At 39.1% G+C, this 17,868-nt stretch overlaps 1 long non-coding RNA gene across 2 annotated transcripts in view; it reads left to right on the top strand.

Annotated features, from left to right (window-relative positions):
* The window catches only part of LOC145521746 (uncharacterized), a 300,074-nt gene that overhangs the window by 1,314 nt on the left and 280,892 nt on the right, over positions 1-17,868 (top strand). The window lies entirely within an intron of this gene.

Raw genomic sequence — 17,868 nt, forward strand, 5'->3', positions numbered from 1 at the left:
GAAAAATTCGAAAGGGTTTCCTTTTTATTTTTTCGTAATGATTTTCGGTTTTACAGGCTGTCTGCTTTTGAAACTCTTCAGAGGGCACAAGAGGAGTTCATTGTTTTTAACTCCTTGAAATCCGCAAGAAGCAGACGCATACCTGCAAATCTCTGAATTCCATATGTGGGGGATGTAGGAAATTGATCATTTGTCACATGAAATAACGTGGGTGCTCATGGCCAGAGTAGAAAGAGAATAAAGCCAGGGGTCTGAGTATGGATGCAGTTTTATGGGAGAGATTTCCACACTCTTTCTTCGTGTTCTCTTAATATGTAGTAGTTTTAGTGTTGGGGGCATAGAGAGGGAAAAGGGATGATTGGGCATCAACACTTCCAGGAAAAATCTCTCTGTTGTTATGTCAGGACAACTGATTCTGTGCTGGGTAGGTAGAAGCCCTGGGTGTTGGGATGTAAAAAGGGGTGGGAAGACAGGAAAACCTTACAGAAGGAGACCAGCATGAAGCTTGGGGTTTACTTGGGGAGTTTTGAAAAATGAGTGATTTTTCTTATGCTAAAACCTATAATCTTTGAATGTGAATTGGACTTGGTTTGTCTGGCAGTATAAAAAAAAATCCACTTATATAACAAGAACACTGTAAACCATTATATTTGATTGTAAACTGAGTGTCAGTAAATAATATATTTTAGTGACTCTCCACACACCTATGAATAGTGATTGTTACTTCTTATTACCCTAGGAGCCTGAAGCCTAATAGAGTGAGATTAGATCAAGGCAGGAACAGGTTTTATTCCCTGTGCTCCTGTGCAGATGTCAAATATGGCCAATAAAATCTAAACATATGTCCCTTTCTTAATATTGCTATCTAGCTTTCACTAAGGAGTCAGGTAATTAACGGTGCTTCCTTTTAGAATCTATAGTTTAGTTGCTTGTTTGTTAATAACTCCAGTTTCCATTTTATGGAAAGAGAATGATTCCAGGGCTATGCTATTTTTTCCTATTGTAATGTCACATTGTTTGATGCTGGTGTTACCCATGAGCAGATTCATTTTAGCCGTTGAGTATTTCGTGTATAGGTTGAAGATTAACCTATCTGTTTATGATGCAAAAGCAAGCTTTCAGAACATTATAGATTATAATTTGAAAATAGCCTGTTTAAACGGGTCACATTTTTTTCAAGTTTCATTTTATTCTGTTGAAAAAGAGCCAAGAAAAAAATAACTACTCTAACTTCAGCACAAACCACATCATCTGTGCACAATTACCTTGTTAAGCAATCCACATGTTGGACAGTGTAGTTGCATGTCAACAGTGTGAATGGTCAGCCAGCGATGGGGGCCTCTGAAGCTGAGGAAGAATTTTCATCATTGTTATTTAATGTTCTTACCAAGCATTCCTCAAAGAGAAGAGGCCTTAAAAGTTCCTATTTAAAGAAGGAACATTCCAAGTTATGTTAACAGCCACATGTGTATTAAAGGCAACTTGGTCCCCAATTTTTTCTTCCCCTGTGGATGATTTTAAAAGTCCAAAATATGTGGGAAGCCACAGTGAAATCTTTCAAGACCTAAACCTCCAATTATATCTACCACTAATGGCTGGAAAGGTGTGGTGAATGGGGAAGGGTAGGGATGAGAAGCTGGGACCTCACCCAAGGTGGCCTGCGGCCTAGGCCGTGAGCTCTCGTGGCTTGCAGGGTGAGAGAGCTGGGAAAACCAGTTGGGGATTTTTGAATCCTCTAGAGGTCCTAAGAGCCACCGCCACCACCAGCTTCATGTCCAGCAGAGTGGAGACTCATTCATGGAGGGGCTAGATTGCTAGACTGGATTCCAGTTGGGTGACCTGGGTTGTATTCTTGGAACTGCCATTCACAAATTTTAGGGAAGTCACAAGTAGAAGTCATATTCTTAAGTTTCCACTTATAAAGTGAGGGTAATAATAAGAATATTTTATTTCATAGGGTTTACGTATAATTAGATTATAGTTTTCAGAGAATTAGTGCTTTATTTTATTTATCTTTCTTGATTTCCTGTTTTTCCACAAGCACATAACAAGTGTGTTCCTATTCTGCTGTGCTGTTAAAAAAAATATCAGGACATATAAAAAGAATTTGGTTTTACTGTAAAATTCACGTGGTCTTTCGAAGTCTCAAAAGTCCATAGTTAGCTCCAATTGGATGGTTTTAATATTGGCTAAAAGAAGACAGCATATTGAAATATACAGAACATGGAATCTCAGAATAGAAAAACATGCTCTGCATGTAAGGTTAGATTGGGGCTTTATGATCAAAACTCTTTTGAAAGGTTTAAAACAAAAGATTATGAAGAGAGTGACAGAAAGAGAGGGAGAGAGAAAGAGTGAATACACCCAAGACATTCACAGACTCAAAAGTATGTTTATATTGTGATACAGATCATCTGGTGTCAGGAAATTCAAAAGGAAAGGCTGACACTCTGTCCTTCACTCATGCCGTGGAATCTGAATTCTTGTACTATTATAAATGACTCAGCAAATGTTTGTGTGTGCCTGGGCGGTAAAGTGGAAATAGTGACTTCTTACAACTTCTTCCAGCTCTGACTTATCCCAACGCTTTTGACTGACAGCAGGTCAGAAATGGAAGAAAAAAGTTCTTTGAATTTGTGTGCAGAATGGTTACGATGCACTAATTTTGTCTTGTAAGCAAGTGTTTATCTGGCCAATGCTTTTTAGAGAGCATTTTTTTTTTTCCTGGTAAAATGAGGAATTCACTGAGATGGCCACTGAGTCCTATTTACAGAGCTATATAAGGTATGTGTGTGTGTACTCAGGCATCCCTTGTACAGGTCGTTTGGTTAAGGCTTGTAAGACGTTCAGCTTCGGATGTACTACATTCCTTCTCTTATGTTCTTTGTTGTTCCCCTCCCCCCCCAAAAAAGATAAGTTACTTGATCAGGTATCAGACATAGAGAAAACCTGGCAGGACTACAGGAAAGTGGCCAGACTTGGAGTGTTTGTGTACTTAAAGAAGGAATCTTGCACACTTCAAGTTTCATTCGTAGACATTTTCTTATAAGAGCAAGCGGGAGTCTGTGCCAGCCCTCAAAGCGGAAATCAAAGCTCCCAGGGAATGTGACTCAGAGCCAAGACCCGTACGCAATGCATACACTGAGCTGTCAGATTTATAGGTAGTCTGGCCGTATAAGGACATCTGGACAGGGAGCGATTTGTTGTGGGTTGGGAGTGGGCTTATGATATTTCTGACATGCCTCAAATCCAATCAAGTAAATGAGTTCCAGCAAAAAAGGAAAAGAAAAGAAAAGAAAAAAAGGTGTGCCAGAGGCTTTTGGAAAAATAGTAATAAATATTATCCTAAAATCTTCCGGGACCCTGGCTTGGCTTACATTTCCTTGTATTTACTTAAGATGAAGGTTAAAGAGAGGGCGTACTCCCTGGGAGTTCAGAGGTGGGAAAGAAGCACGGATGTTTACTATTGAAATGACATTCATTTCCTTCATGCTTTCCTCTCCTTATAATTCTCTGACTTTCTGAGGCTATTTTCTGATGCAAAGGTATTTGTCAGAAGGTAGTCAAGACTGTTGCATGTGGTCTGTGTTTTATGTTTGCTTGTTCATTTACTTGCTGGTAAATGAAGTTGAGGGTTAGAGGAGTGAGGGAAGTAAAGAATTAAAAAAAAATATATGCTGTTTCCTTCAGTTTGCTATTTGTTTCACTTATCCTGTTTGTTGAATGAAAATCCTATGTTGCCTCTAGTCTGCTTGCATTAGTCTGAGATGGTGCTGGAGAATACAGATGCTTCTACATGGAGATGTGTCTCTCTAACACTTTTCCTGATAGGTTAGCAACTCAAGTGTATTGCCATAGCAACCTGGAGTATTTATAGCCCTTAGGTAGAGTCTCCTAGATAACTCAACTGTGATAAGTGAGTAGGAATGAAAAGAATGGAAGTAACCATTTTTTCAAATGTGTGATTTGGGGAAAGGAAATCAATAGGTTTAAGAGGAAGATAGAATTTAGATGAGATCATTTATTTCGGAGAATGGGAGTAAGTGAAAGGATAAATATTTTGAGAAGACTAATGTAGAATATACTTGAATGTATCCTTAGAGATTCTGCTGGGGAGTGGGAAGGTGGGGGCAGATGAAGACAGAGCCATCAGTTCATCCTTTGAAATGTGCTCCCACCTCCTGTCAACAAGCCTGAGGCCCCTTCTCAAAACTTCAGGGCTTCCTGGAATACTTTTTGAAAATCATTAGGTAGGACTCAGAGAACTGGCTAGGCTTCCCAGGTGGCTCAGTGGTAAAGAATCTGCCTGCCAAGCAGGAGACTCAAGTTGGATCTCTGGGTTAGGAAGATCCGCTGGAGCAGGAAATGGGAACTCACTCCAGTATTCTTGCCTGGGAAATCTCATAGACAGAGGAACCTGGCTGGCTGCAGTCCATGCATGGGGTCACAAAAAGACAGACACTCCTGAGCGACTAAACAACAACAACAACAACAACAAGAGAACTGGCTGGGAACTTGGAGGTATGAGTTCCACACCTGCTGTTTACCTTCCACGGGAGTTCAGAGATGGCCGTGATCTCTGAGCACTCAATTTCCCACCTGCTTGTAGTCTTTTTAGCCTAAGGAGACCATGTTTATGAAAGTACTTTTCGATAATGTTTGGCAACTTTTAATGTACCCATCTCTTCTATCTTTCAGTGGCTCTTGCTCTTCTTAGGACTAAGTCCAGCTGAGGCTTGATTTTTAAAAATTCCATCACAGTTTGACTTGATGACACCCTTTATCTTTGCAGGGATTTCTGAGTATTAAAGCTGTGCGAAAGCTTAGAGAAAATCAAATCTGATTTCTTCATTTTTTAGCCTAGGTGCTCAGAATTGGTAGAGACATTTAACAAATGAACTTTTAGGTAAGAATATCGAATGTAAATATTAAGGACACACCTAAAATTTTATTATTGCCTGTATCCATGATGTCTTCTTTAGGTTATTTATTTCTCAGAAAGCCAAGATGATATTTTATGCTTAACATCATGCCACATGTATTTTACACTCTACATATATTTGGCTGACTTTCTTCTTTCATTTAATTTATAATGCAAACTGTGCTACCACGAGAATGACAAGCAGATTTTCAAATTAAATGGGAACTGGTAGCCAGTACATTCTCGACTATTGAAAACTAAGTTGTTCAAATTGTCCAAAGAGTTTCTAAAATATTCCCCTGTGTGTGAGTTTTTAAAAAACTGTGCATATGGTAATTGTATATTAAAACCTAGACAGATGGATAAGGCTTTTTGCGAAGGTATCAGAGCTTCCAGGTCAGAGCTTACACCATAAAGGAAGAAAAGCCACTCTATTTAAACTCTTGACACCATCAGATTTGAAGTAAATGTGAACTAATGCATTGTTTAATTTGACATTAGAATGCACAATGCCAATTTTGTCTGATCAATTTAACAGGAATGCTTCTTAGCGCTCTGTCCGTGTGCCTGAAATGGATACCCTTTATGGCTGTATCGCCTTGTGTTTATGTAGAAATTTTAAATTTACAAAAGCCTTTTTACCTAAATGATCTCGCTTCAACTACGTAACAACCCTGTGAAGGATATTGTTCCCATTTTGCAGGTGAGGAAATCGAGGTCCAAGAAGACTGAGTAACTTTACATAAGCTTGGGCAGAGGTGGAGCAGGGACATGTGAATTTAAATTCAGTTCTAAGGGGAATACCCCACCTCTTCTTGCAAACTCCACTGCTTCTTTTCTTCACTTTTTATATACACTGATCTCTGTACAGTGCATGTTCTTAAAATAGTCATTTCAGAGCTTTTTAATACTCTTGAGGTACACACCCTAGAAGGCATATAAAACACTTGGATAATTAGCAGAGTTAGCATTATGTTGCTGAGATAAGCATGAAGTAGAAAGATAACGTTTACTGATCTGCGTTAGGAGAGACTCTTGGGCTTAGACAAAGATTTTTTTCCCAGACAATTAAGATTTTTTTGTGATTTAGCTGTGTAGGCAGATGGGTTGCTTCTTATCCGCTAACAAACTAATGTAGCTAAAAAAGGAAACATGAATCAAGATGGTGGGTATGCTTTGGGAGGCTTAATATCAGGGTGTGTACTACTGTGACATCAGCTTCAGCCCACACTGAAAATGTTCAGTCTCTAACTCAGTGCTGTCTTGTTTATGCTGAGACTAGGACCAACCACAGGCATCAAAAAAATAACTTCTTGAATAATTGCATCGTTCACTGATAAGCTACCCATGTGAATAGATACTATGACAGAGTCTCAGACAGGCCATGAACACTGAAGGAGTGTCTACCGTAGACCGATTTTTCACACTTATTACTTAATAGGTATGTCTCAGCATGTTATTAACAAAGTGCTTATTTTATGAACTTCATCTTCAGTGAAAGTGCACTTTCCTCATATTGAATCCAGTATGTACTTCAGGCTTACAACTTTCCCGTTTTTTCTCTATGGAATGATATGATTTGAATCCTTTTGAGTTTTCATGTTGTCAGTGGAATGAGATCTGTGTCATCACCACATATGGCAGACATTAAGAGTGTTGTTGTCTGTGAGTGGCAGGTTTGTAATGTGGGGATTTTCTTATTGACCCAAGCGTGTGTATGAAAGCCAACAACTGCAGGATAAAGTTTCATGTAACCATAGACTTTACATGCTCATGTCTGGAAATGTTTTACCATGAAGCCATTTCTCGCATATAGATGATGAAAGCTGATTTTGTCCAAATGAATCTTTGCTGGTATCTTCATCATTTCCTACTGCTTTCTATTGATTCTTCTTGCTCATGTGTTTTACTCAGCTGTTTCCAAATATGGTGGATTCCTGAGACTCCCACTGCTTGCTTTCAAATCTGTAGGTAGGCAGGCAAACTTCTGGCCTATCTTCGCATAGACTGTGAACCAATTTTACTTTGCAGTGAGGTGACGCACTGCTGAGCACTGTGCTGGGTGCTGTGGCGGGTGCTGTCGTAGTCGAACTGAGCACAAAACCTTCCATCTGCACAGGCCTCTCCTCACCAGTCCAGCAGATTTTCCCAGACCAGCTTACGGAGGAGCTGCCAGCCAGGGGCTGCCATGGCCTGGTGGTACCTTTTATGCTTCTCCGGTGTTCTCTTCTTGCTCATGGAAGCCTGGTCTTAATCTAAAAGGAGATCAGGAACTTCAAATTCCTGTATTGCTCATGCATCACATGCAACTTTCCAGGAAGGGAAAATGACCTCTTATTGAGTAGAAGTGGCAATCTGTAGACTTCTGCCTACAACAACTGCCAAGGACTAGGGGGTTTCTCAGACTCTGTGTGAAGGCAGGTGACCAAGTGCATGGAGAGTGCATCACCTGGTGTCCTTTTAGAAATGCACTGCTGAAGGTCACCTGCTTAGGCTCCTTCTTTTTTCTGGAAATGATGGAGGTAGGGAAGTTCTACTGTTCTGTTATTTCAGGCAGCCCAGTATTCAGACAAGCCTAGGAAAGCAAAGGGAAAAAACAAAGAAACCAGTAGAGCATGTTTTAAAAACCTTTCATGCTTACATTTTAAGATCTCAAGAATAAAGCCTACAAAGTAAAATTGATTTGTATTTAATTAAAGATGATTTTCAACAATTCTTTTTTGGAAAGTTAAAAATGTAGTTTCCTGAAAGATACACATCTTTACAGACTTCCCAGGTGGCGCTAGTGGTAAAGAAACGCCCTGCCAATGCAGGAGACTTAAAAGATGTGGTTTTGATTCTGGGTTGGGAAGATCCCCTGGAGGAGGGCATGGCAACCCACTCCAGTATTCTTGCCTGGAGAATCCCATGGATAGAGGAGCCTGGCGGGCCACAGTCCATAGGGTCACAAAGAGTCAGACATGATTGAAGCGACTTAGCAAGCACGCATGTGTCTTTACAAAGAGTAATGGCAAACAATCCAATTTAGAAGTTTAAATAAATGTAGATGATTTTAATACTAGCAATATATATAAAGCTGAAGTCACTGCCTTTGGATAATTTTTGATGTTCTTGTTTATACTAGAATTTTATAATTTTATTGCTTTAAGTAGGTTAATTCTATAGTTTAAAACAGTTCCTAAAATTAGCCACCATTGTGGATTTAACTAGGCCGACTTTTTGTTATCTTGATTTCAAATGTTCTCTTGATAGAAGTAATACAGAAGTGATGTGAATATAGAATTTGCTGGACTAGTATTTCTTTTTTTGACTGCTTCAGGGGAGATTTTTTTCCCCTTTTTTCTTTATTATTTCATTAATCAGCTGTTTTATTAAATGTGTAACATCGTGCAAACTAACCTATCTGAGCCTCAATTGACACCTCTTGGAGTTATACTAGTACCTACCTTATAAGATTGTTGGGATAGTTTGAGGGAATGAAATCTCCAAATCTTGTTAAGTGCGAAGGACAATGCTTGTTACAGTATAAGCACCCAATGAATGCTTGTGAAAGGAAAATAAAACTTGCCTTTTAGTTCATATCTAAATATTTTCAGATCTAAATTTCTACATTAGCACATTGACCAAGTATTAGCCCCTAGCCCAGTAGGTTTCGGGGTCATGCAATCTGCATATTGCATGGAAAGAAAAGAATGTGCTAACAGTTTCTGTTGACAGCCCTTGTCCAGCAAAACACATACCATTGTTATATCACTTGTGAATGATTTATGACTTGTGATTCTGTCCTTAAGAGGCCGTTTTTTTTTTTTCTTTTTTGCCATCGAGTGCCACGGGAGGGAGTATAAGTTCTTTAAAGAAGCGAAGAATACAACTAAGGAATTTGATACCAGTTGTTATTGAGTGTGCATATCGACAACAGCTAAGCAGATTATATTAATATCCATGAGAAAGTAAAAGTATTTATGCTAAAATAATAAACTAGGCTGCTGGTCCATCTTGGATTTAGTTGCAAAAACAATGCCTGGAAAATGTCTCTGTGGGACAGGAGATGTGTGTGTTTGTGTCTGTGTGTCTGTGTATCCGTGTGTCTGTGTATCCACGTGGGCGATATTGACACTGTAGGAGAGGGAAGAAAATATAAGTTTCTAGTTTTTGCTGTTAAAATCATGAAAGAGAGGAAAAGAGAGAAAGAAAGTCTAATATGTATAAGATGAGGATGAGAATGGCTTGGCTACAATAATATGACACAGCCTCACATCATGAATGATACCGCGTCCCCTCTGTACATATGGGAAAATTTAACTTATGGAATTCAGTTGCTAGAAAAGACAATTTCAAAATAGAACTGTGCAAGTGGAGAATGAAATATCCCTTTAGATGATGCAATTGCACTTAATAGCCATAAAATAGGTGACCTAATTTTATCATGCTAATAGTAAAAGGTGTGGTATTTTGTCTGCCTCTTGGGAGAAAGTGAGGCACAACGAAAGTGTTAGGGAAGCTGAATAGAGAAACCTAAAGATTGGGTAGGTTGATGATGGTACCATGTGACTCTTCCCTATTGGAAAGTAGTCATCTCAGCAGGTGGCTGGTAAGCCTTCTTTCTATCTCTCTGCTTTCCCTCAAAGCCCGCCTTCAGGATCCTGATAGGCACAGATGAGAACACCTTCCCCACACTGCCTCCCTTTCCCCCCGTCTCCAAAGTGGTGCAGTGTTCTCAAGAAACCCCGTCCTAAAGATGCTTATTCTTATGAAATATCTTCCTGTGTGTCTTTACAGCACACTCTTGGATTTTCTGACTTTGTACCTGGCTCCTGCTCTTCCAATGAGCCCATAGTCCTGTAAACATCATGGGTTTACTCCAGTATCCACCAGAAGACACTTGCAAGTTCTTGTTGCCTGTTTCTTTGAAGTCAGCCAAACAAAACAACCCGCCCTTTGTCCTGCATGTCCTTCTATAGAGTGTGTTTTTATCCTATGAAGCTCCTAAAACACATGTGTTCTTGTGGCACACAATGACAAACACACACACACATACCCCCTCTGTGTTTACTGTCTCCAAATATTTACCATACAACCTATTATAATGAGGTTTCTGATTTTAGCACAGTGATTTGCCACCTATTCATTTCTAAATCTAGTGGATTTTTTTCAGTCCTTATATATAACTTGATTTCTCTTGGGTTTTGTAGTTGAGTCTCATCCCCTCTCCATCTCTTTGACTGTTTCCTTTAGTCTCCCTTTGAAGTCTCCTTTCGCCCTACCACAGATGCCCCATAGTCTTTTGTCCCTGGTCCTCTTCTTACTTACATGTTCTTCCACTGCCTTATATAGATGGCTCCCTGCTGTCTGGATCTTGACCAGAAGCATTCTTGCTGTGCATAAGACATGAATCTGAATGTCTTACACAGACCTTAAAGTACTCAAAGCCACCCCCAAATCTACTCTCTTTAATTTTCCCAGTCTTAGTGATGGTAACCAACATGTCACTCCATATTGAAGCCTGTACGCTGTTTAATATTCCTTTTTCTGTTTCACGTCCTATGTCTAGTCAGCCCCAAAGCTCTATGGACTCTACCTTCTCATGATATTTTCCCAGTATACCATGCCATTAGCATCTTTTGTCTGAATCCCTGTATTAGTCTTTTTGTTATTAACTATTTTTTGACCTACCTTATTTGCCCTTTCCAATTTGCTCCTTCCAGTGCTGCCAGAAGTACTGCAAAGTATTTACTCACCTGCTTAAAACCTTCACATGGTTTTCATTGCCTTCAAAATAAATTCCTTTGTCTGGTTCCTATCTTTCCCATTCTTATTTCTCAATACCTACCACCCCTGCCCTGTTTTTCATTTCATGTTTTGTTCCAGTAACTTAGTTTCATTATGCTAATCATGGTCTTGTTATGTACTCATCTCGCTTATCCAGCACCTGGAGGAGCTGTAAAGTGTGTTTACACCAAACACAAACTTTCAACTGTATTAGGAGCTTGTTTTTTTTTTTTTTTTTTATCTAGTACATATACATTCACACATGCACAGGCGTTTAGTGAAACAAAAACTTATAGAAACAATATTTATTGTTACTATATATGATATTTCTGGTATTTTAAAATCAGTTCTATTTCGTTTTTTAAAAATGTTGATTTTGGCCTCAGTGATACTATGATTTATAAGAAATATATAATGGTCTTTCAGTGATATATGTATACTTGGTCTTTGTGCCATTTCTGGCTCACAGCTTTCAAAACACTTGAAATTTCCTAAGTATTGAGAGTGATAAAGGTGTCTTTTGTTATATGAATTAGGTAACCTTTGGAAGCACTTAAGGATTGCCATTCGCACCAACCTTGAGATTAGAGGGTTGAGACCTCCTTTCCCCCTCTTCCCACTCCCACCACATCAGACCTCTGGGGAGCTGCAAGAAGTTCAATCAATTGCCAATGGCTGCTGATTTAATCAGCCATGCCTATGTGATGAAGCCTCCATAAAAGTACAAAAGGACAGGGTTCAGGGAGTTCCTGGGTTGGTGACCACATGGCAGTTTAGGAGCCTAGTGTGGCTGGAGAAGGCATGGTGGCACCCTTTCCACCTACCTTGTCTTATGCATCTCTTCCATCTGGCTGTTAAGTAAAATGTTTCTTCAAGTTCTGTGAGCTGTTCAAACAAATTAATAGAAAGCAGGGAGGGGGTTGTGGGAACCTTTAATTTATAACCAGTCAGTCAGAAGCACTGGTAAGAGCCTGGGCTTGCAACTGACCTCTGAAGTGGAGGACAGTCTTATGAGACTGAGCCCTTTAATCGTGCAATCTGAATTGTTTGTTAATGCGGAGAAGCCTACACACACACACATACACACACACTGAAATTGGATCTAAGAACCCTTTCAATCTCTAAGCTTATTTTACTGTCTAATGGAAACCATACATTAGAAATAAGATACATGGATATAACTTTGCAATCCCAGGTTATCAGGATAGGCTATCTGAGTAAGCATTGGAAGGAAGGGGAAGATCATGTGAGGATGTGAGATTTGGGGATGCCGTAGATATTTTAGGATCATCAAAAGAGCACCTGTAGTTGCCGGGAGACGAATATGTGGAGTCCTAGCAAAATACAGAGCAGAGATGCAGAGAAAACCTGAGTTCTTGGTACTAAATCAATTTTGTCAGTTTCATGAGCCAGTATGTCTAGCTCTCCATTTTTTAAGTGGGTTCCATATCAGTTCAGCTCAGTTCAGTTGCTCCGTTATGTCCGACTCCTGCGACCTCATGGACTGCAGCACTCCAGGCTTCCCTATCCTTCACCATGTTCCAGAGTTTGCTCACACTCATGTCCACTGAGCTGGTGATGCCATCCAACCATCTCATCCTCTGTCATCCCCTTCTCCTCCCTCCTTCAATCTTTCCTAGTATCAGGATCTTTTCCAATGAGTTGGTTCTTCACATCAGGTGGCCAGAGTATTGGAGTTTCAGCTTCAGCATCATCCTTCCAATGAATATTCAGGATTGATTTCCTTTAGGATTGACTGGTTTGATTTCCTTGCAGTCCAAGGGACTCTCAAGAGTCTTCTCCAACACCACACTTCAAAAGCATCAGTTCTTCGGCACTCAGCTTTCTTTATAGTCCAACTCTTACATCCATACATGACTACTGAAAAAACTATAGCCTTGACTAGATGGACCTTTGTTGGCAGAATAATGTCTCTGCTTTTTAATATGCTGTGTAGATTTGTCATAGCTTTTATTCCAGGGAGCAAGTGGCTTTTAATTTCATGGCTGCAGTCACCATCTGCAGTCATTTTGGAGCCCAAGAAAATGAAGTCTGTCATGGTTTCCATTGTTCCCCCATCTATTTGCCATGAAGTAATGGGACTGGATGCCGTGATCTTAGTTTTTTGAATGTTGAGTATTAAGACGGCTTTTTCACTCCTCTTTCACTTTCATTAAGAGACTCTTTAGTTCCTCTTTGCTTTCTGCCATAAGCGTGGTGTCATCTGTGTATCTGAGGTTATTGATATTTCTCCTGGCAATCTTGATTCCAGGTTGTGCTTTATCCAGCCTGGCATTTCACATGATGTAGTCTGCATGTAAGTTGAATAAACAGGGTGACAATATACAGCCTTGACGTACTCCTTCCCCAATTTGGAACCAGTCCGTTGTTCCATGTCTGGTTCTAACTGTGGCATCTTGACCTGCATACAGATTTCTCAGGAAGAAGGTAAGATGGTCTGGTATTCCCATCTGTTTAACAGTTTTCCACAGTTTGTTGTTATCTGCACAGTCAAAGGCTTTGGCGTAAGTGAAAGTAACGCCCAGTTGTGGATGTGACTTGTGATGGAAGTAAAGTCCAATGCTGTAAAGAACAGTATTGCATAGGAACCTGGAATGTTAGGTCCATGAATCAAAGTAAATTGGAAGCAGTCAAACAGGAGATGGCAAGAATGAAGATTGACATTTTGGGAATCAGTGAAGTAAAATGGACCAGAATGGGCAAATTTAATTCAGATGACCATTATATCAACTATTGTGGGCAAGAATCCCTTAGAAGAAATGGAGTAGCCCTCAGAGTCAACAAAAGAGTCCAAAATGCAGTACTTGGGTACAGTCTCAAAAATGACAGAATGATCTCTGTTTGTTTCCAAGGCAAACCACTCAGTATTGCAGTAATCCAAGTCTCTGCCCCAACCAGTAATGGCAAAGAAGCTGAAGTTAAATGGTTGTATGAAGACCTACAAGACCTTCTAGAACTGGCACCAAAAAAAGATGTATTTTTCATCATAGGGGACTGGAATGCAAAAGTCAGAAGCCAAGAAATACCTGGAGTGACACGCAAGTTTGGCCTTGGAGTACAAAATGACCCAGGGCAAAGGCTAACGGAGTTTTGCCAAGAGAATGCACTGGGTTCCAGGTATCATACTCTAAAATGTCCTGGCTGAAACAAACTTTGCTAGTATGAGAGAGATAATAGTTTTACTTTCACATTTATATATTCTACAGTAATTATAATCTTTTCCAATTCTATCATAGTGTTAGGATATAACAATGCTTTCCAGGCAACCTCTTTTTAAAATAACATAATGGAATACATAGAAAATGATAGTATGATATGGTGTTTTTGGGCAAAGGCTTTCTAAAAGTTCTAAAATGTTGGAACGGTAAAGGTATAGAAATTCCTTTGGCTTAAAGATATCAAAGATCATAGGGAAGCTTACTGGAAACTTGCTACTTTTAAAAAAAAGTGTTGAGGTAATTTAAAGTATTTCTTGGAAGTTGATTTCTGAGTATTTGTGAATAACCTCTCACATAGCATCAAGTACAAACAAATCTACCATTCAATGAATTCCTTATATAAAGTTTGAGAACTGGTTTGAGCTTTAAAATATTCTATAAATATTCTGTGTTTAAACTGCAAATTTACTAAGGTATTAGGAACTATCGTGATTTATATTATATTTATATAGCTTATTTCTATCAATTCATTTATTGATCATATAAATAAAATATCTGAGGCTTACGTGTTCATATCTGGTAAACTTATGGTTTTCAGAACACTAGGGAATACAATGTTTATTTCATTCAAGCCATAATTTATTGAAGTAAAAAATTCTCTAGAAAATTGGATATGAGGAATATAGGAAAAGTTGCTGGTTGATGTATTGCTAACATTTAATGCAATTGTCAAAATTGCCTAACCTTGTAAGGCAAACTCCTAGAGGAAAACATAGGCAAAACACTCTCTGACATAAATCACAGCAGGATCCTCTATGACCCACCTCCCAGAATATTGGAAATAAAAGCAAAAATAAGCAAATGGGACCTAATTAAACTTAAAAGCTTTTGCACAACAAAGGAAACTATAAGCAAGGTGGAAAGACAGCCTTCAGAATGGGAGAAAATAATAGCAAATGAAGCAACTGACAAAGAATTAATCTCAAAAATATACAAGCAACTCCTGCAGCTCAATTCCAGAAAAATAAACGACCCAATCAAAAAATGGGCCAAAGAACTACACAGACATTTCTCCAAAGAAGACATACAGATGGCTAACAAACACATGAAAAGATGCTCAACATCCCTCATTATCAGAAAAATGCAAATCAAAACCACAATGAGGTACCGTTTCACGCCCGTCAGAATGGCTGCTATCCAAAAGTCTACAAGCAATAAATGCTGGAGAGGGTGTGGAGAAAAGGGAACCCTCTTACACTGTTGGTAGGAATGCAAACTAGTACAGCCACTATGGAGAACAGTGTGGAGATTCTTTAAAAAACTGGAAATAGAACTGCCATGACCCAGCAATCCCACTGCTGGGCATACACACTGAGGAAACCAGAATTGAAAGAGACACGTGTACCCCAATGTTCATCACAGCACTGTTTATAATAGCCAAGACATGGAAGCAACCTAGATGTCCATCAGCAGACGAATGGATAAGGAAGCTGTGGTACATATACACAATGGACTATTACCCAGCCATTAAAAAGAGTCGGACACGACTGAGCGACTGAACTGAACTGAACTGAAAAAGAATACATTTGAATCAGTTCTAATGAGGTGGATGAAACTGGAGCCCATTATACAGAGTGAAGTAAGCCAGAAATAAAAACACCAATACAGTGTACTAATGCATATATATGGAATTTATAAAGATGGCAATGATAACCCTATATGTGAGACAGCAAAAGAGACACAGATGTATAGAACAGTCTTTTGGACTCTGTGGGAGAAGGCGAGGGTGGGATGATCTGAGAGAATAGCATTGAAACATGTATATTATCATATGTGAAAGAGATCGCCAGTCCAGGTTTGATGCATGAGACAGGTGCTCAGGGCTGGTGAACTGGGATGACCCAGAGGGATGGGATGGGGAGGGAGGTAGGAGGGGGGTTCAGGATGGGGAACACATGTAAACCCATGGCTGATTCATATCAATGTATGGCAAAAACCACTACAATATTGTAAAGTAATTAGCCTCCAACTAAAATAAGTAAATTAAAAAAAAATGCATAACCTTAAGCATAAGAACTTAGTGGAAAATTCTTCCAGGCTAGTAAATTTATTCAAATGCTCTAAATTAAACAAATAGACATTTGTTATTGTTTCCCTTCCAATGAAATAAATAATTCACAAATATTTTGAGCATTTGATATATTTCTGACTGTTTCAAACACAGTGGGATATTAACAGATATCTAGTTTTTGCTCATGAGGAGGTTATGATCTATTTGCAGAAGCAGGTTATAAGTATTAAATCAATGATACTCAGTTTTCTGACATGGGAACCACATGACACTGAAAATTCCGGGGGATTGGTGTGATGTAATATTTCATGACCCCAAAGTTTATTAGAACTTTTGGAGAACTTTGAGGTATAGATTATGATAGAACTGCATGCTGTTAGGCTTGAGAGCTTTTTCTCAAGTGTCAGTCAGTTTGTACTGAGTCATTAAGTGGTCATGAATGGATATAACATTAAGTGTTCTATAAGTGAAGAGGGAGGAGAACCATCCCTCCATGGAAAACCATGGAACCATGTGGAAAACCCCACATGACTTTTTAATGGCTACAAGCTGGGTTGAAAGATGAGGACAAGGGAAACAGCAAGCGCTTTCCAGACTTTAGGAATGGTGAGATCAGTGGACTTTGTGAATGTTTTGACATATATGGAAGAGAATAGGTGGGCTGTTTGGACATGAACTCACAGGAATGAAATGGAAGTATTAAGGAAGGAACTACAGTGTAGGAACTGCAATCCTAATGTCTTTCTTTTACTCTAATGTTAAATACTTCAGTTTTAGTTTTAGTCCTTAGTCCTCTAGTCTTCAGAACACGTATAGCAATGCCATGGACTGTAGCCCATCAGGCTTCTCTGTTAATGGAATTCTCCAGGCAAGAATACTGGAGTGGGTTGCCATTCCCTTCTTCAGGGGATCTTCCCAACCCAGAGATCAAACCCAGGGCTTCTGCATTGCAGTCAGACACTTTACTGTCTTGAGCCATATGTATATATATACACACATACATATATATATGTATACATACACACACACACACATATATATATATATTGCTTTATAATAATTTTCAGAGCTTAGAGAATGTTAAGAATACACTTGAAGATTTATAAGGAATGATTAAGAGAGTCTCAAAAGTCAGAGTTAGTAATGCTGAAATTATTGTTATGCTTCTGTTTCTCCTCTGGCCTTAGTAGTAGTGGTGTTAGTCGCTCAATCATATCCGACTCTTTGTGACCCCACAGACTGTAGCCCACCAGGCTCCTCTGTCCATGGAATTCTCCAGACAAGAATACTGGAGTGGATTGCCATTTCCTCCTCCAGGGGATCTTCCCAACCCAGGGATCGAACCCGATCTCCTGGATTGCAGGCAGATTCTTTACCAACTGAGCCACTAGGGAAGCCCTTAACTGTTAATGCAAGGGTGATATTTATTCAATGTTTAAATAAATAATGACTGTCTCTTTAAATAACCAAATTAAATAACACTCAAAATTTCTTTTTGACACTCTCAAATCAAATAAGTAACAATTATTATCTTTAGGTTGGAAGTAGAGACTGATGAGATTTAAAATATTTTTCAAAAACTTAGCAATGTTGTTTGTAACAAATAAAATGGAATCCACTAGTATGTTCTTACTTATTTGATTGTGAGCTTTCAGCCCCCACCAGAACTTTTTGAGAAAAAATAGAATCTATATGTAAGGTAAAGTTTACTTTATAATCAGACATGTGCCTTTATGTGTTTGGAGGTTAGAGACAACTCACAAGTCTTGGATTGGGTGAAGGCAATGATGTCATTTCATCCTCAGAACACTATTTGGAAGAGAGGTTGAAACAAATGCAAAATGAGGGGGAAGGCTTAGCACAAGTGGATTTTTGTCTCATGAGATTTGCTGAAATGTATTATTTTTCCTAGAAATGCCTTAGGCCCA

Source organism: Giraffa tippelskirchi, chromosome 9, assembly GCF_054371585.1.
Source record: "Giraffa tippelskirchi isolate mGirTip1 chromosome 9, T2T-mGirTip1v1.2.pri, whole genome shotgun sequence".
Classification (NCBI taxonomy): domain Eukaryota; kingdom Metazoa; phylum Chordata; class Mammalia; order Artiodactyla; family Giraffidae; genus Giraffa; species Giraffa tippelskirchi.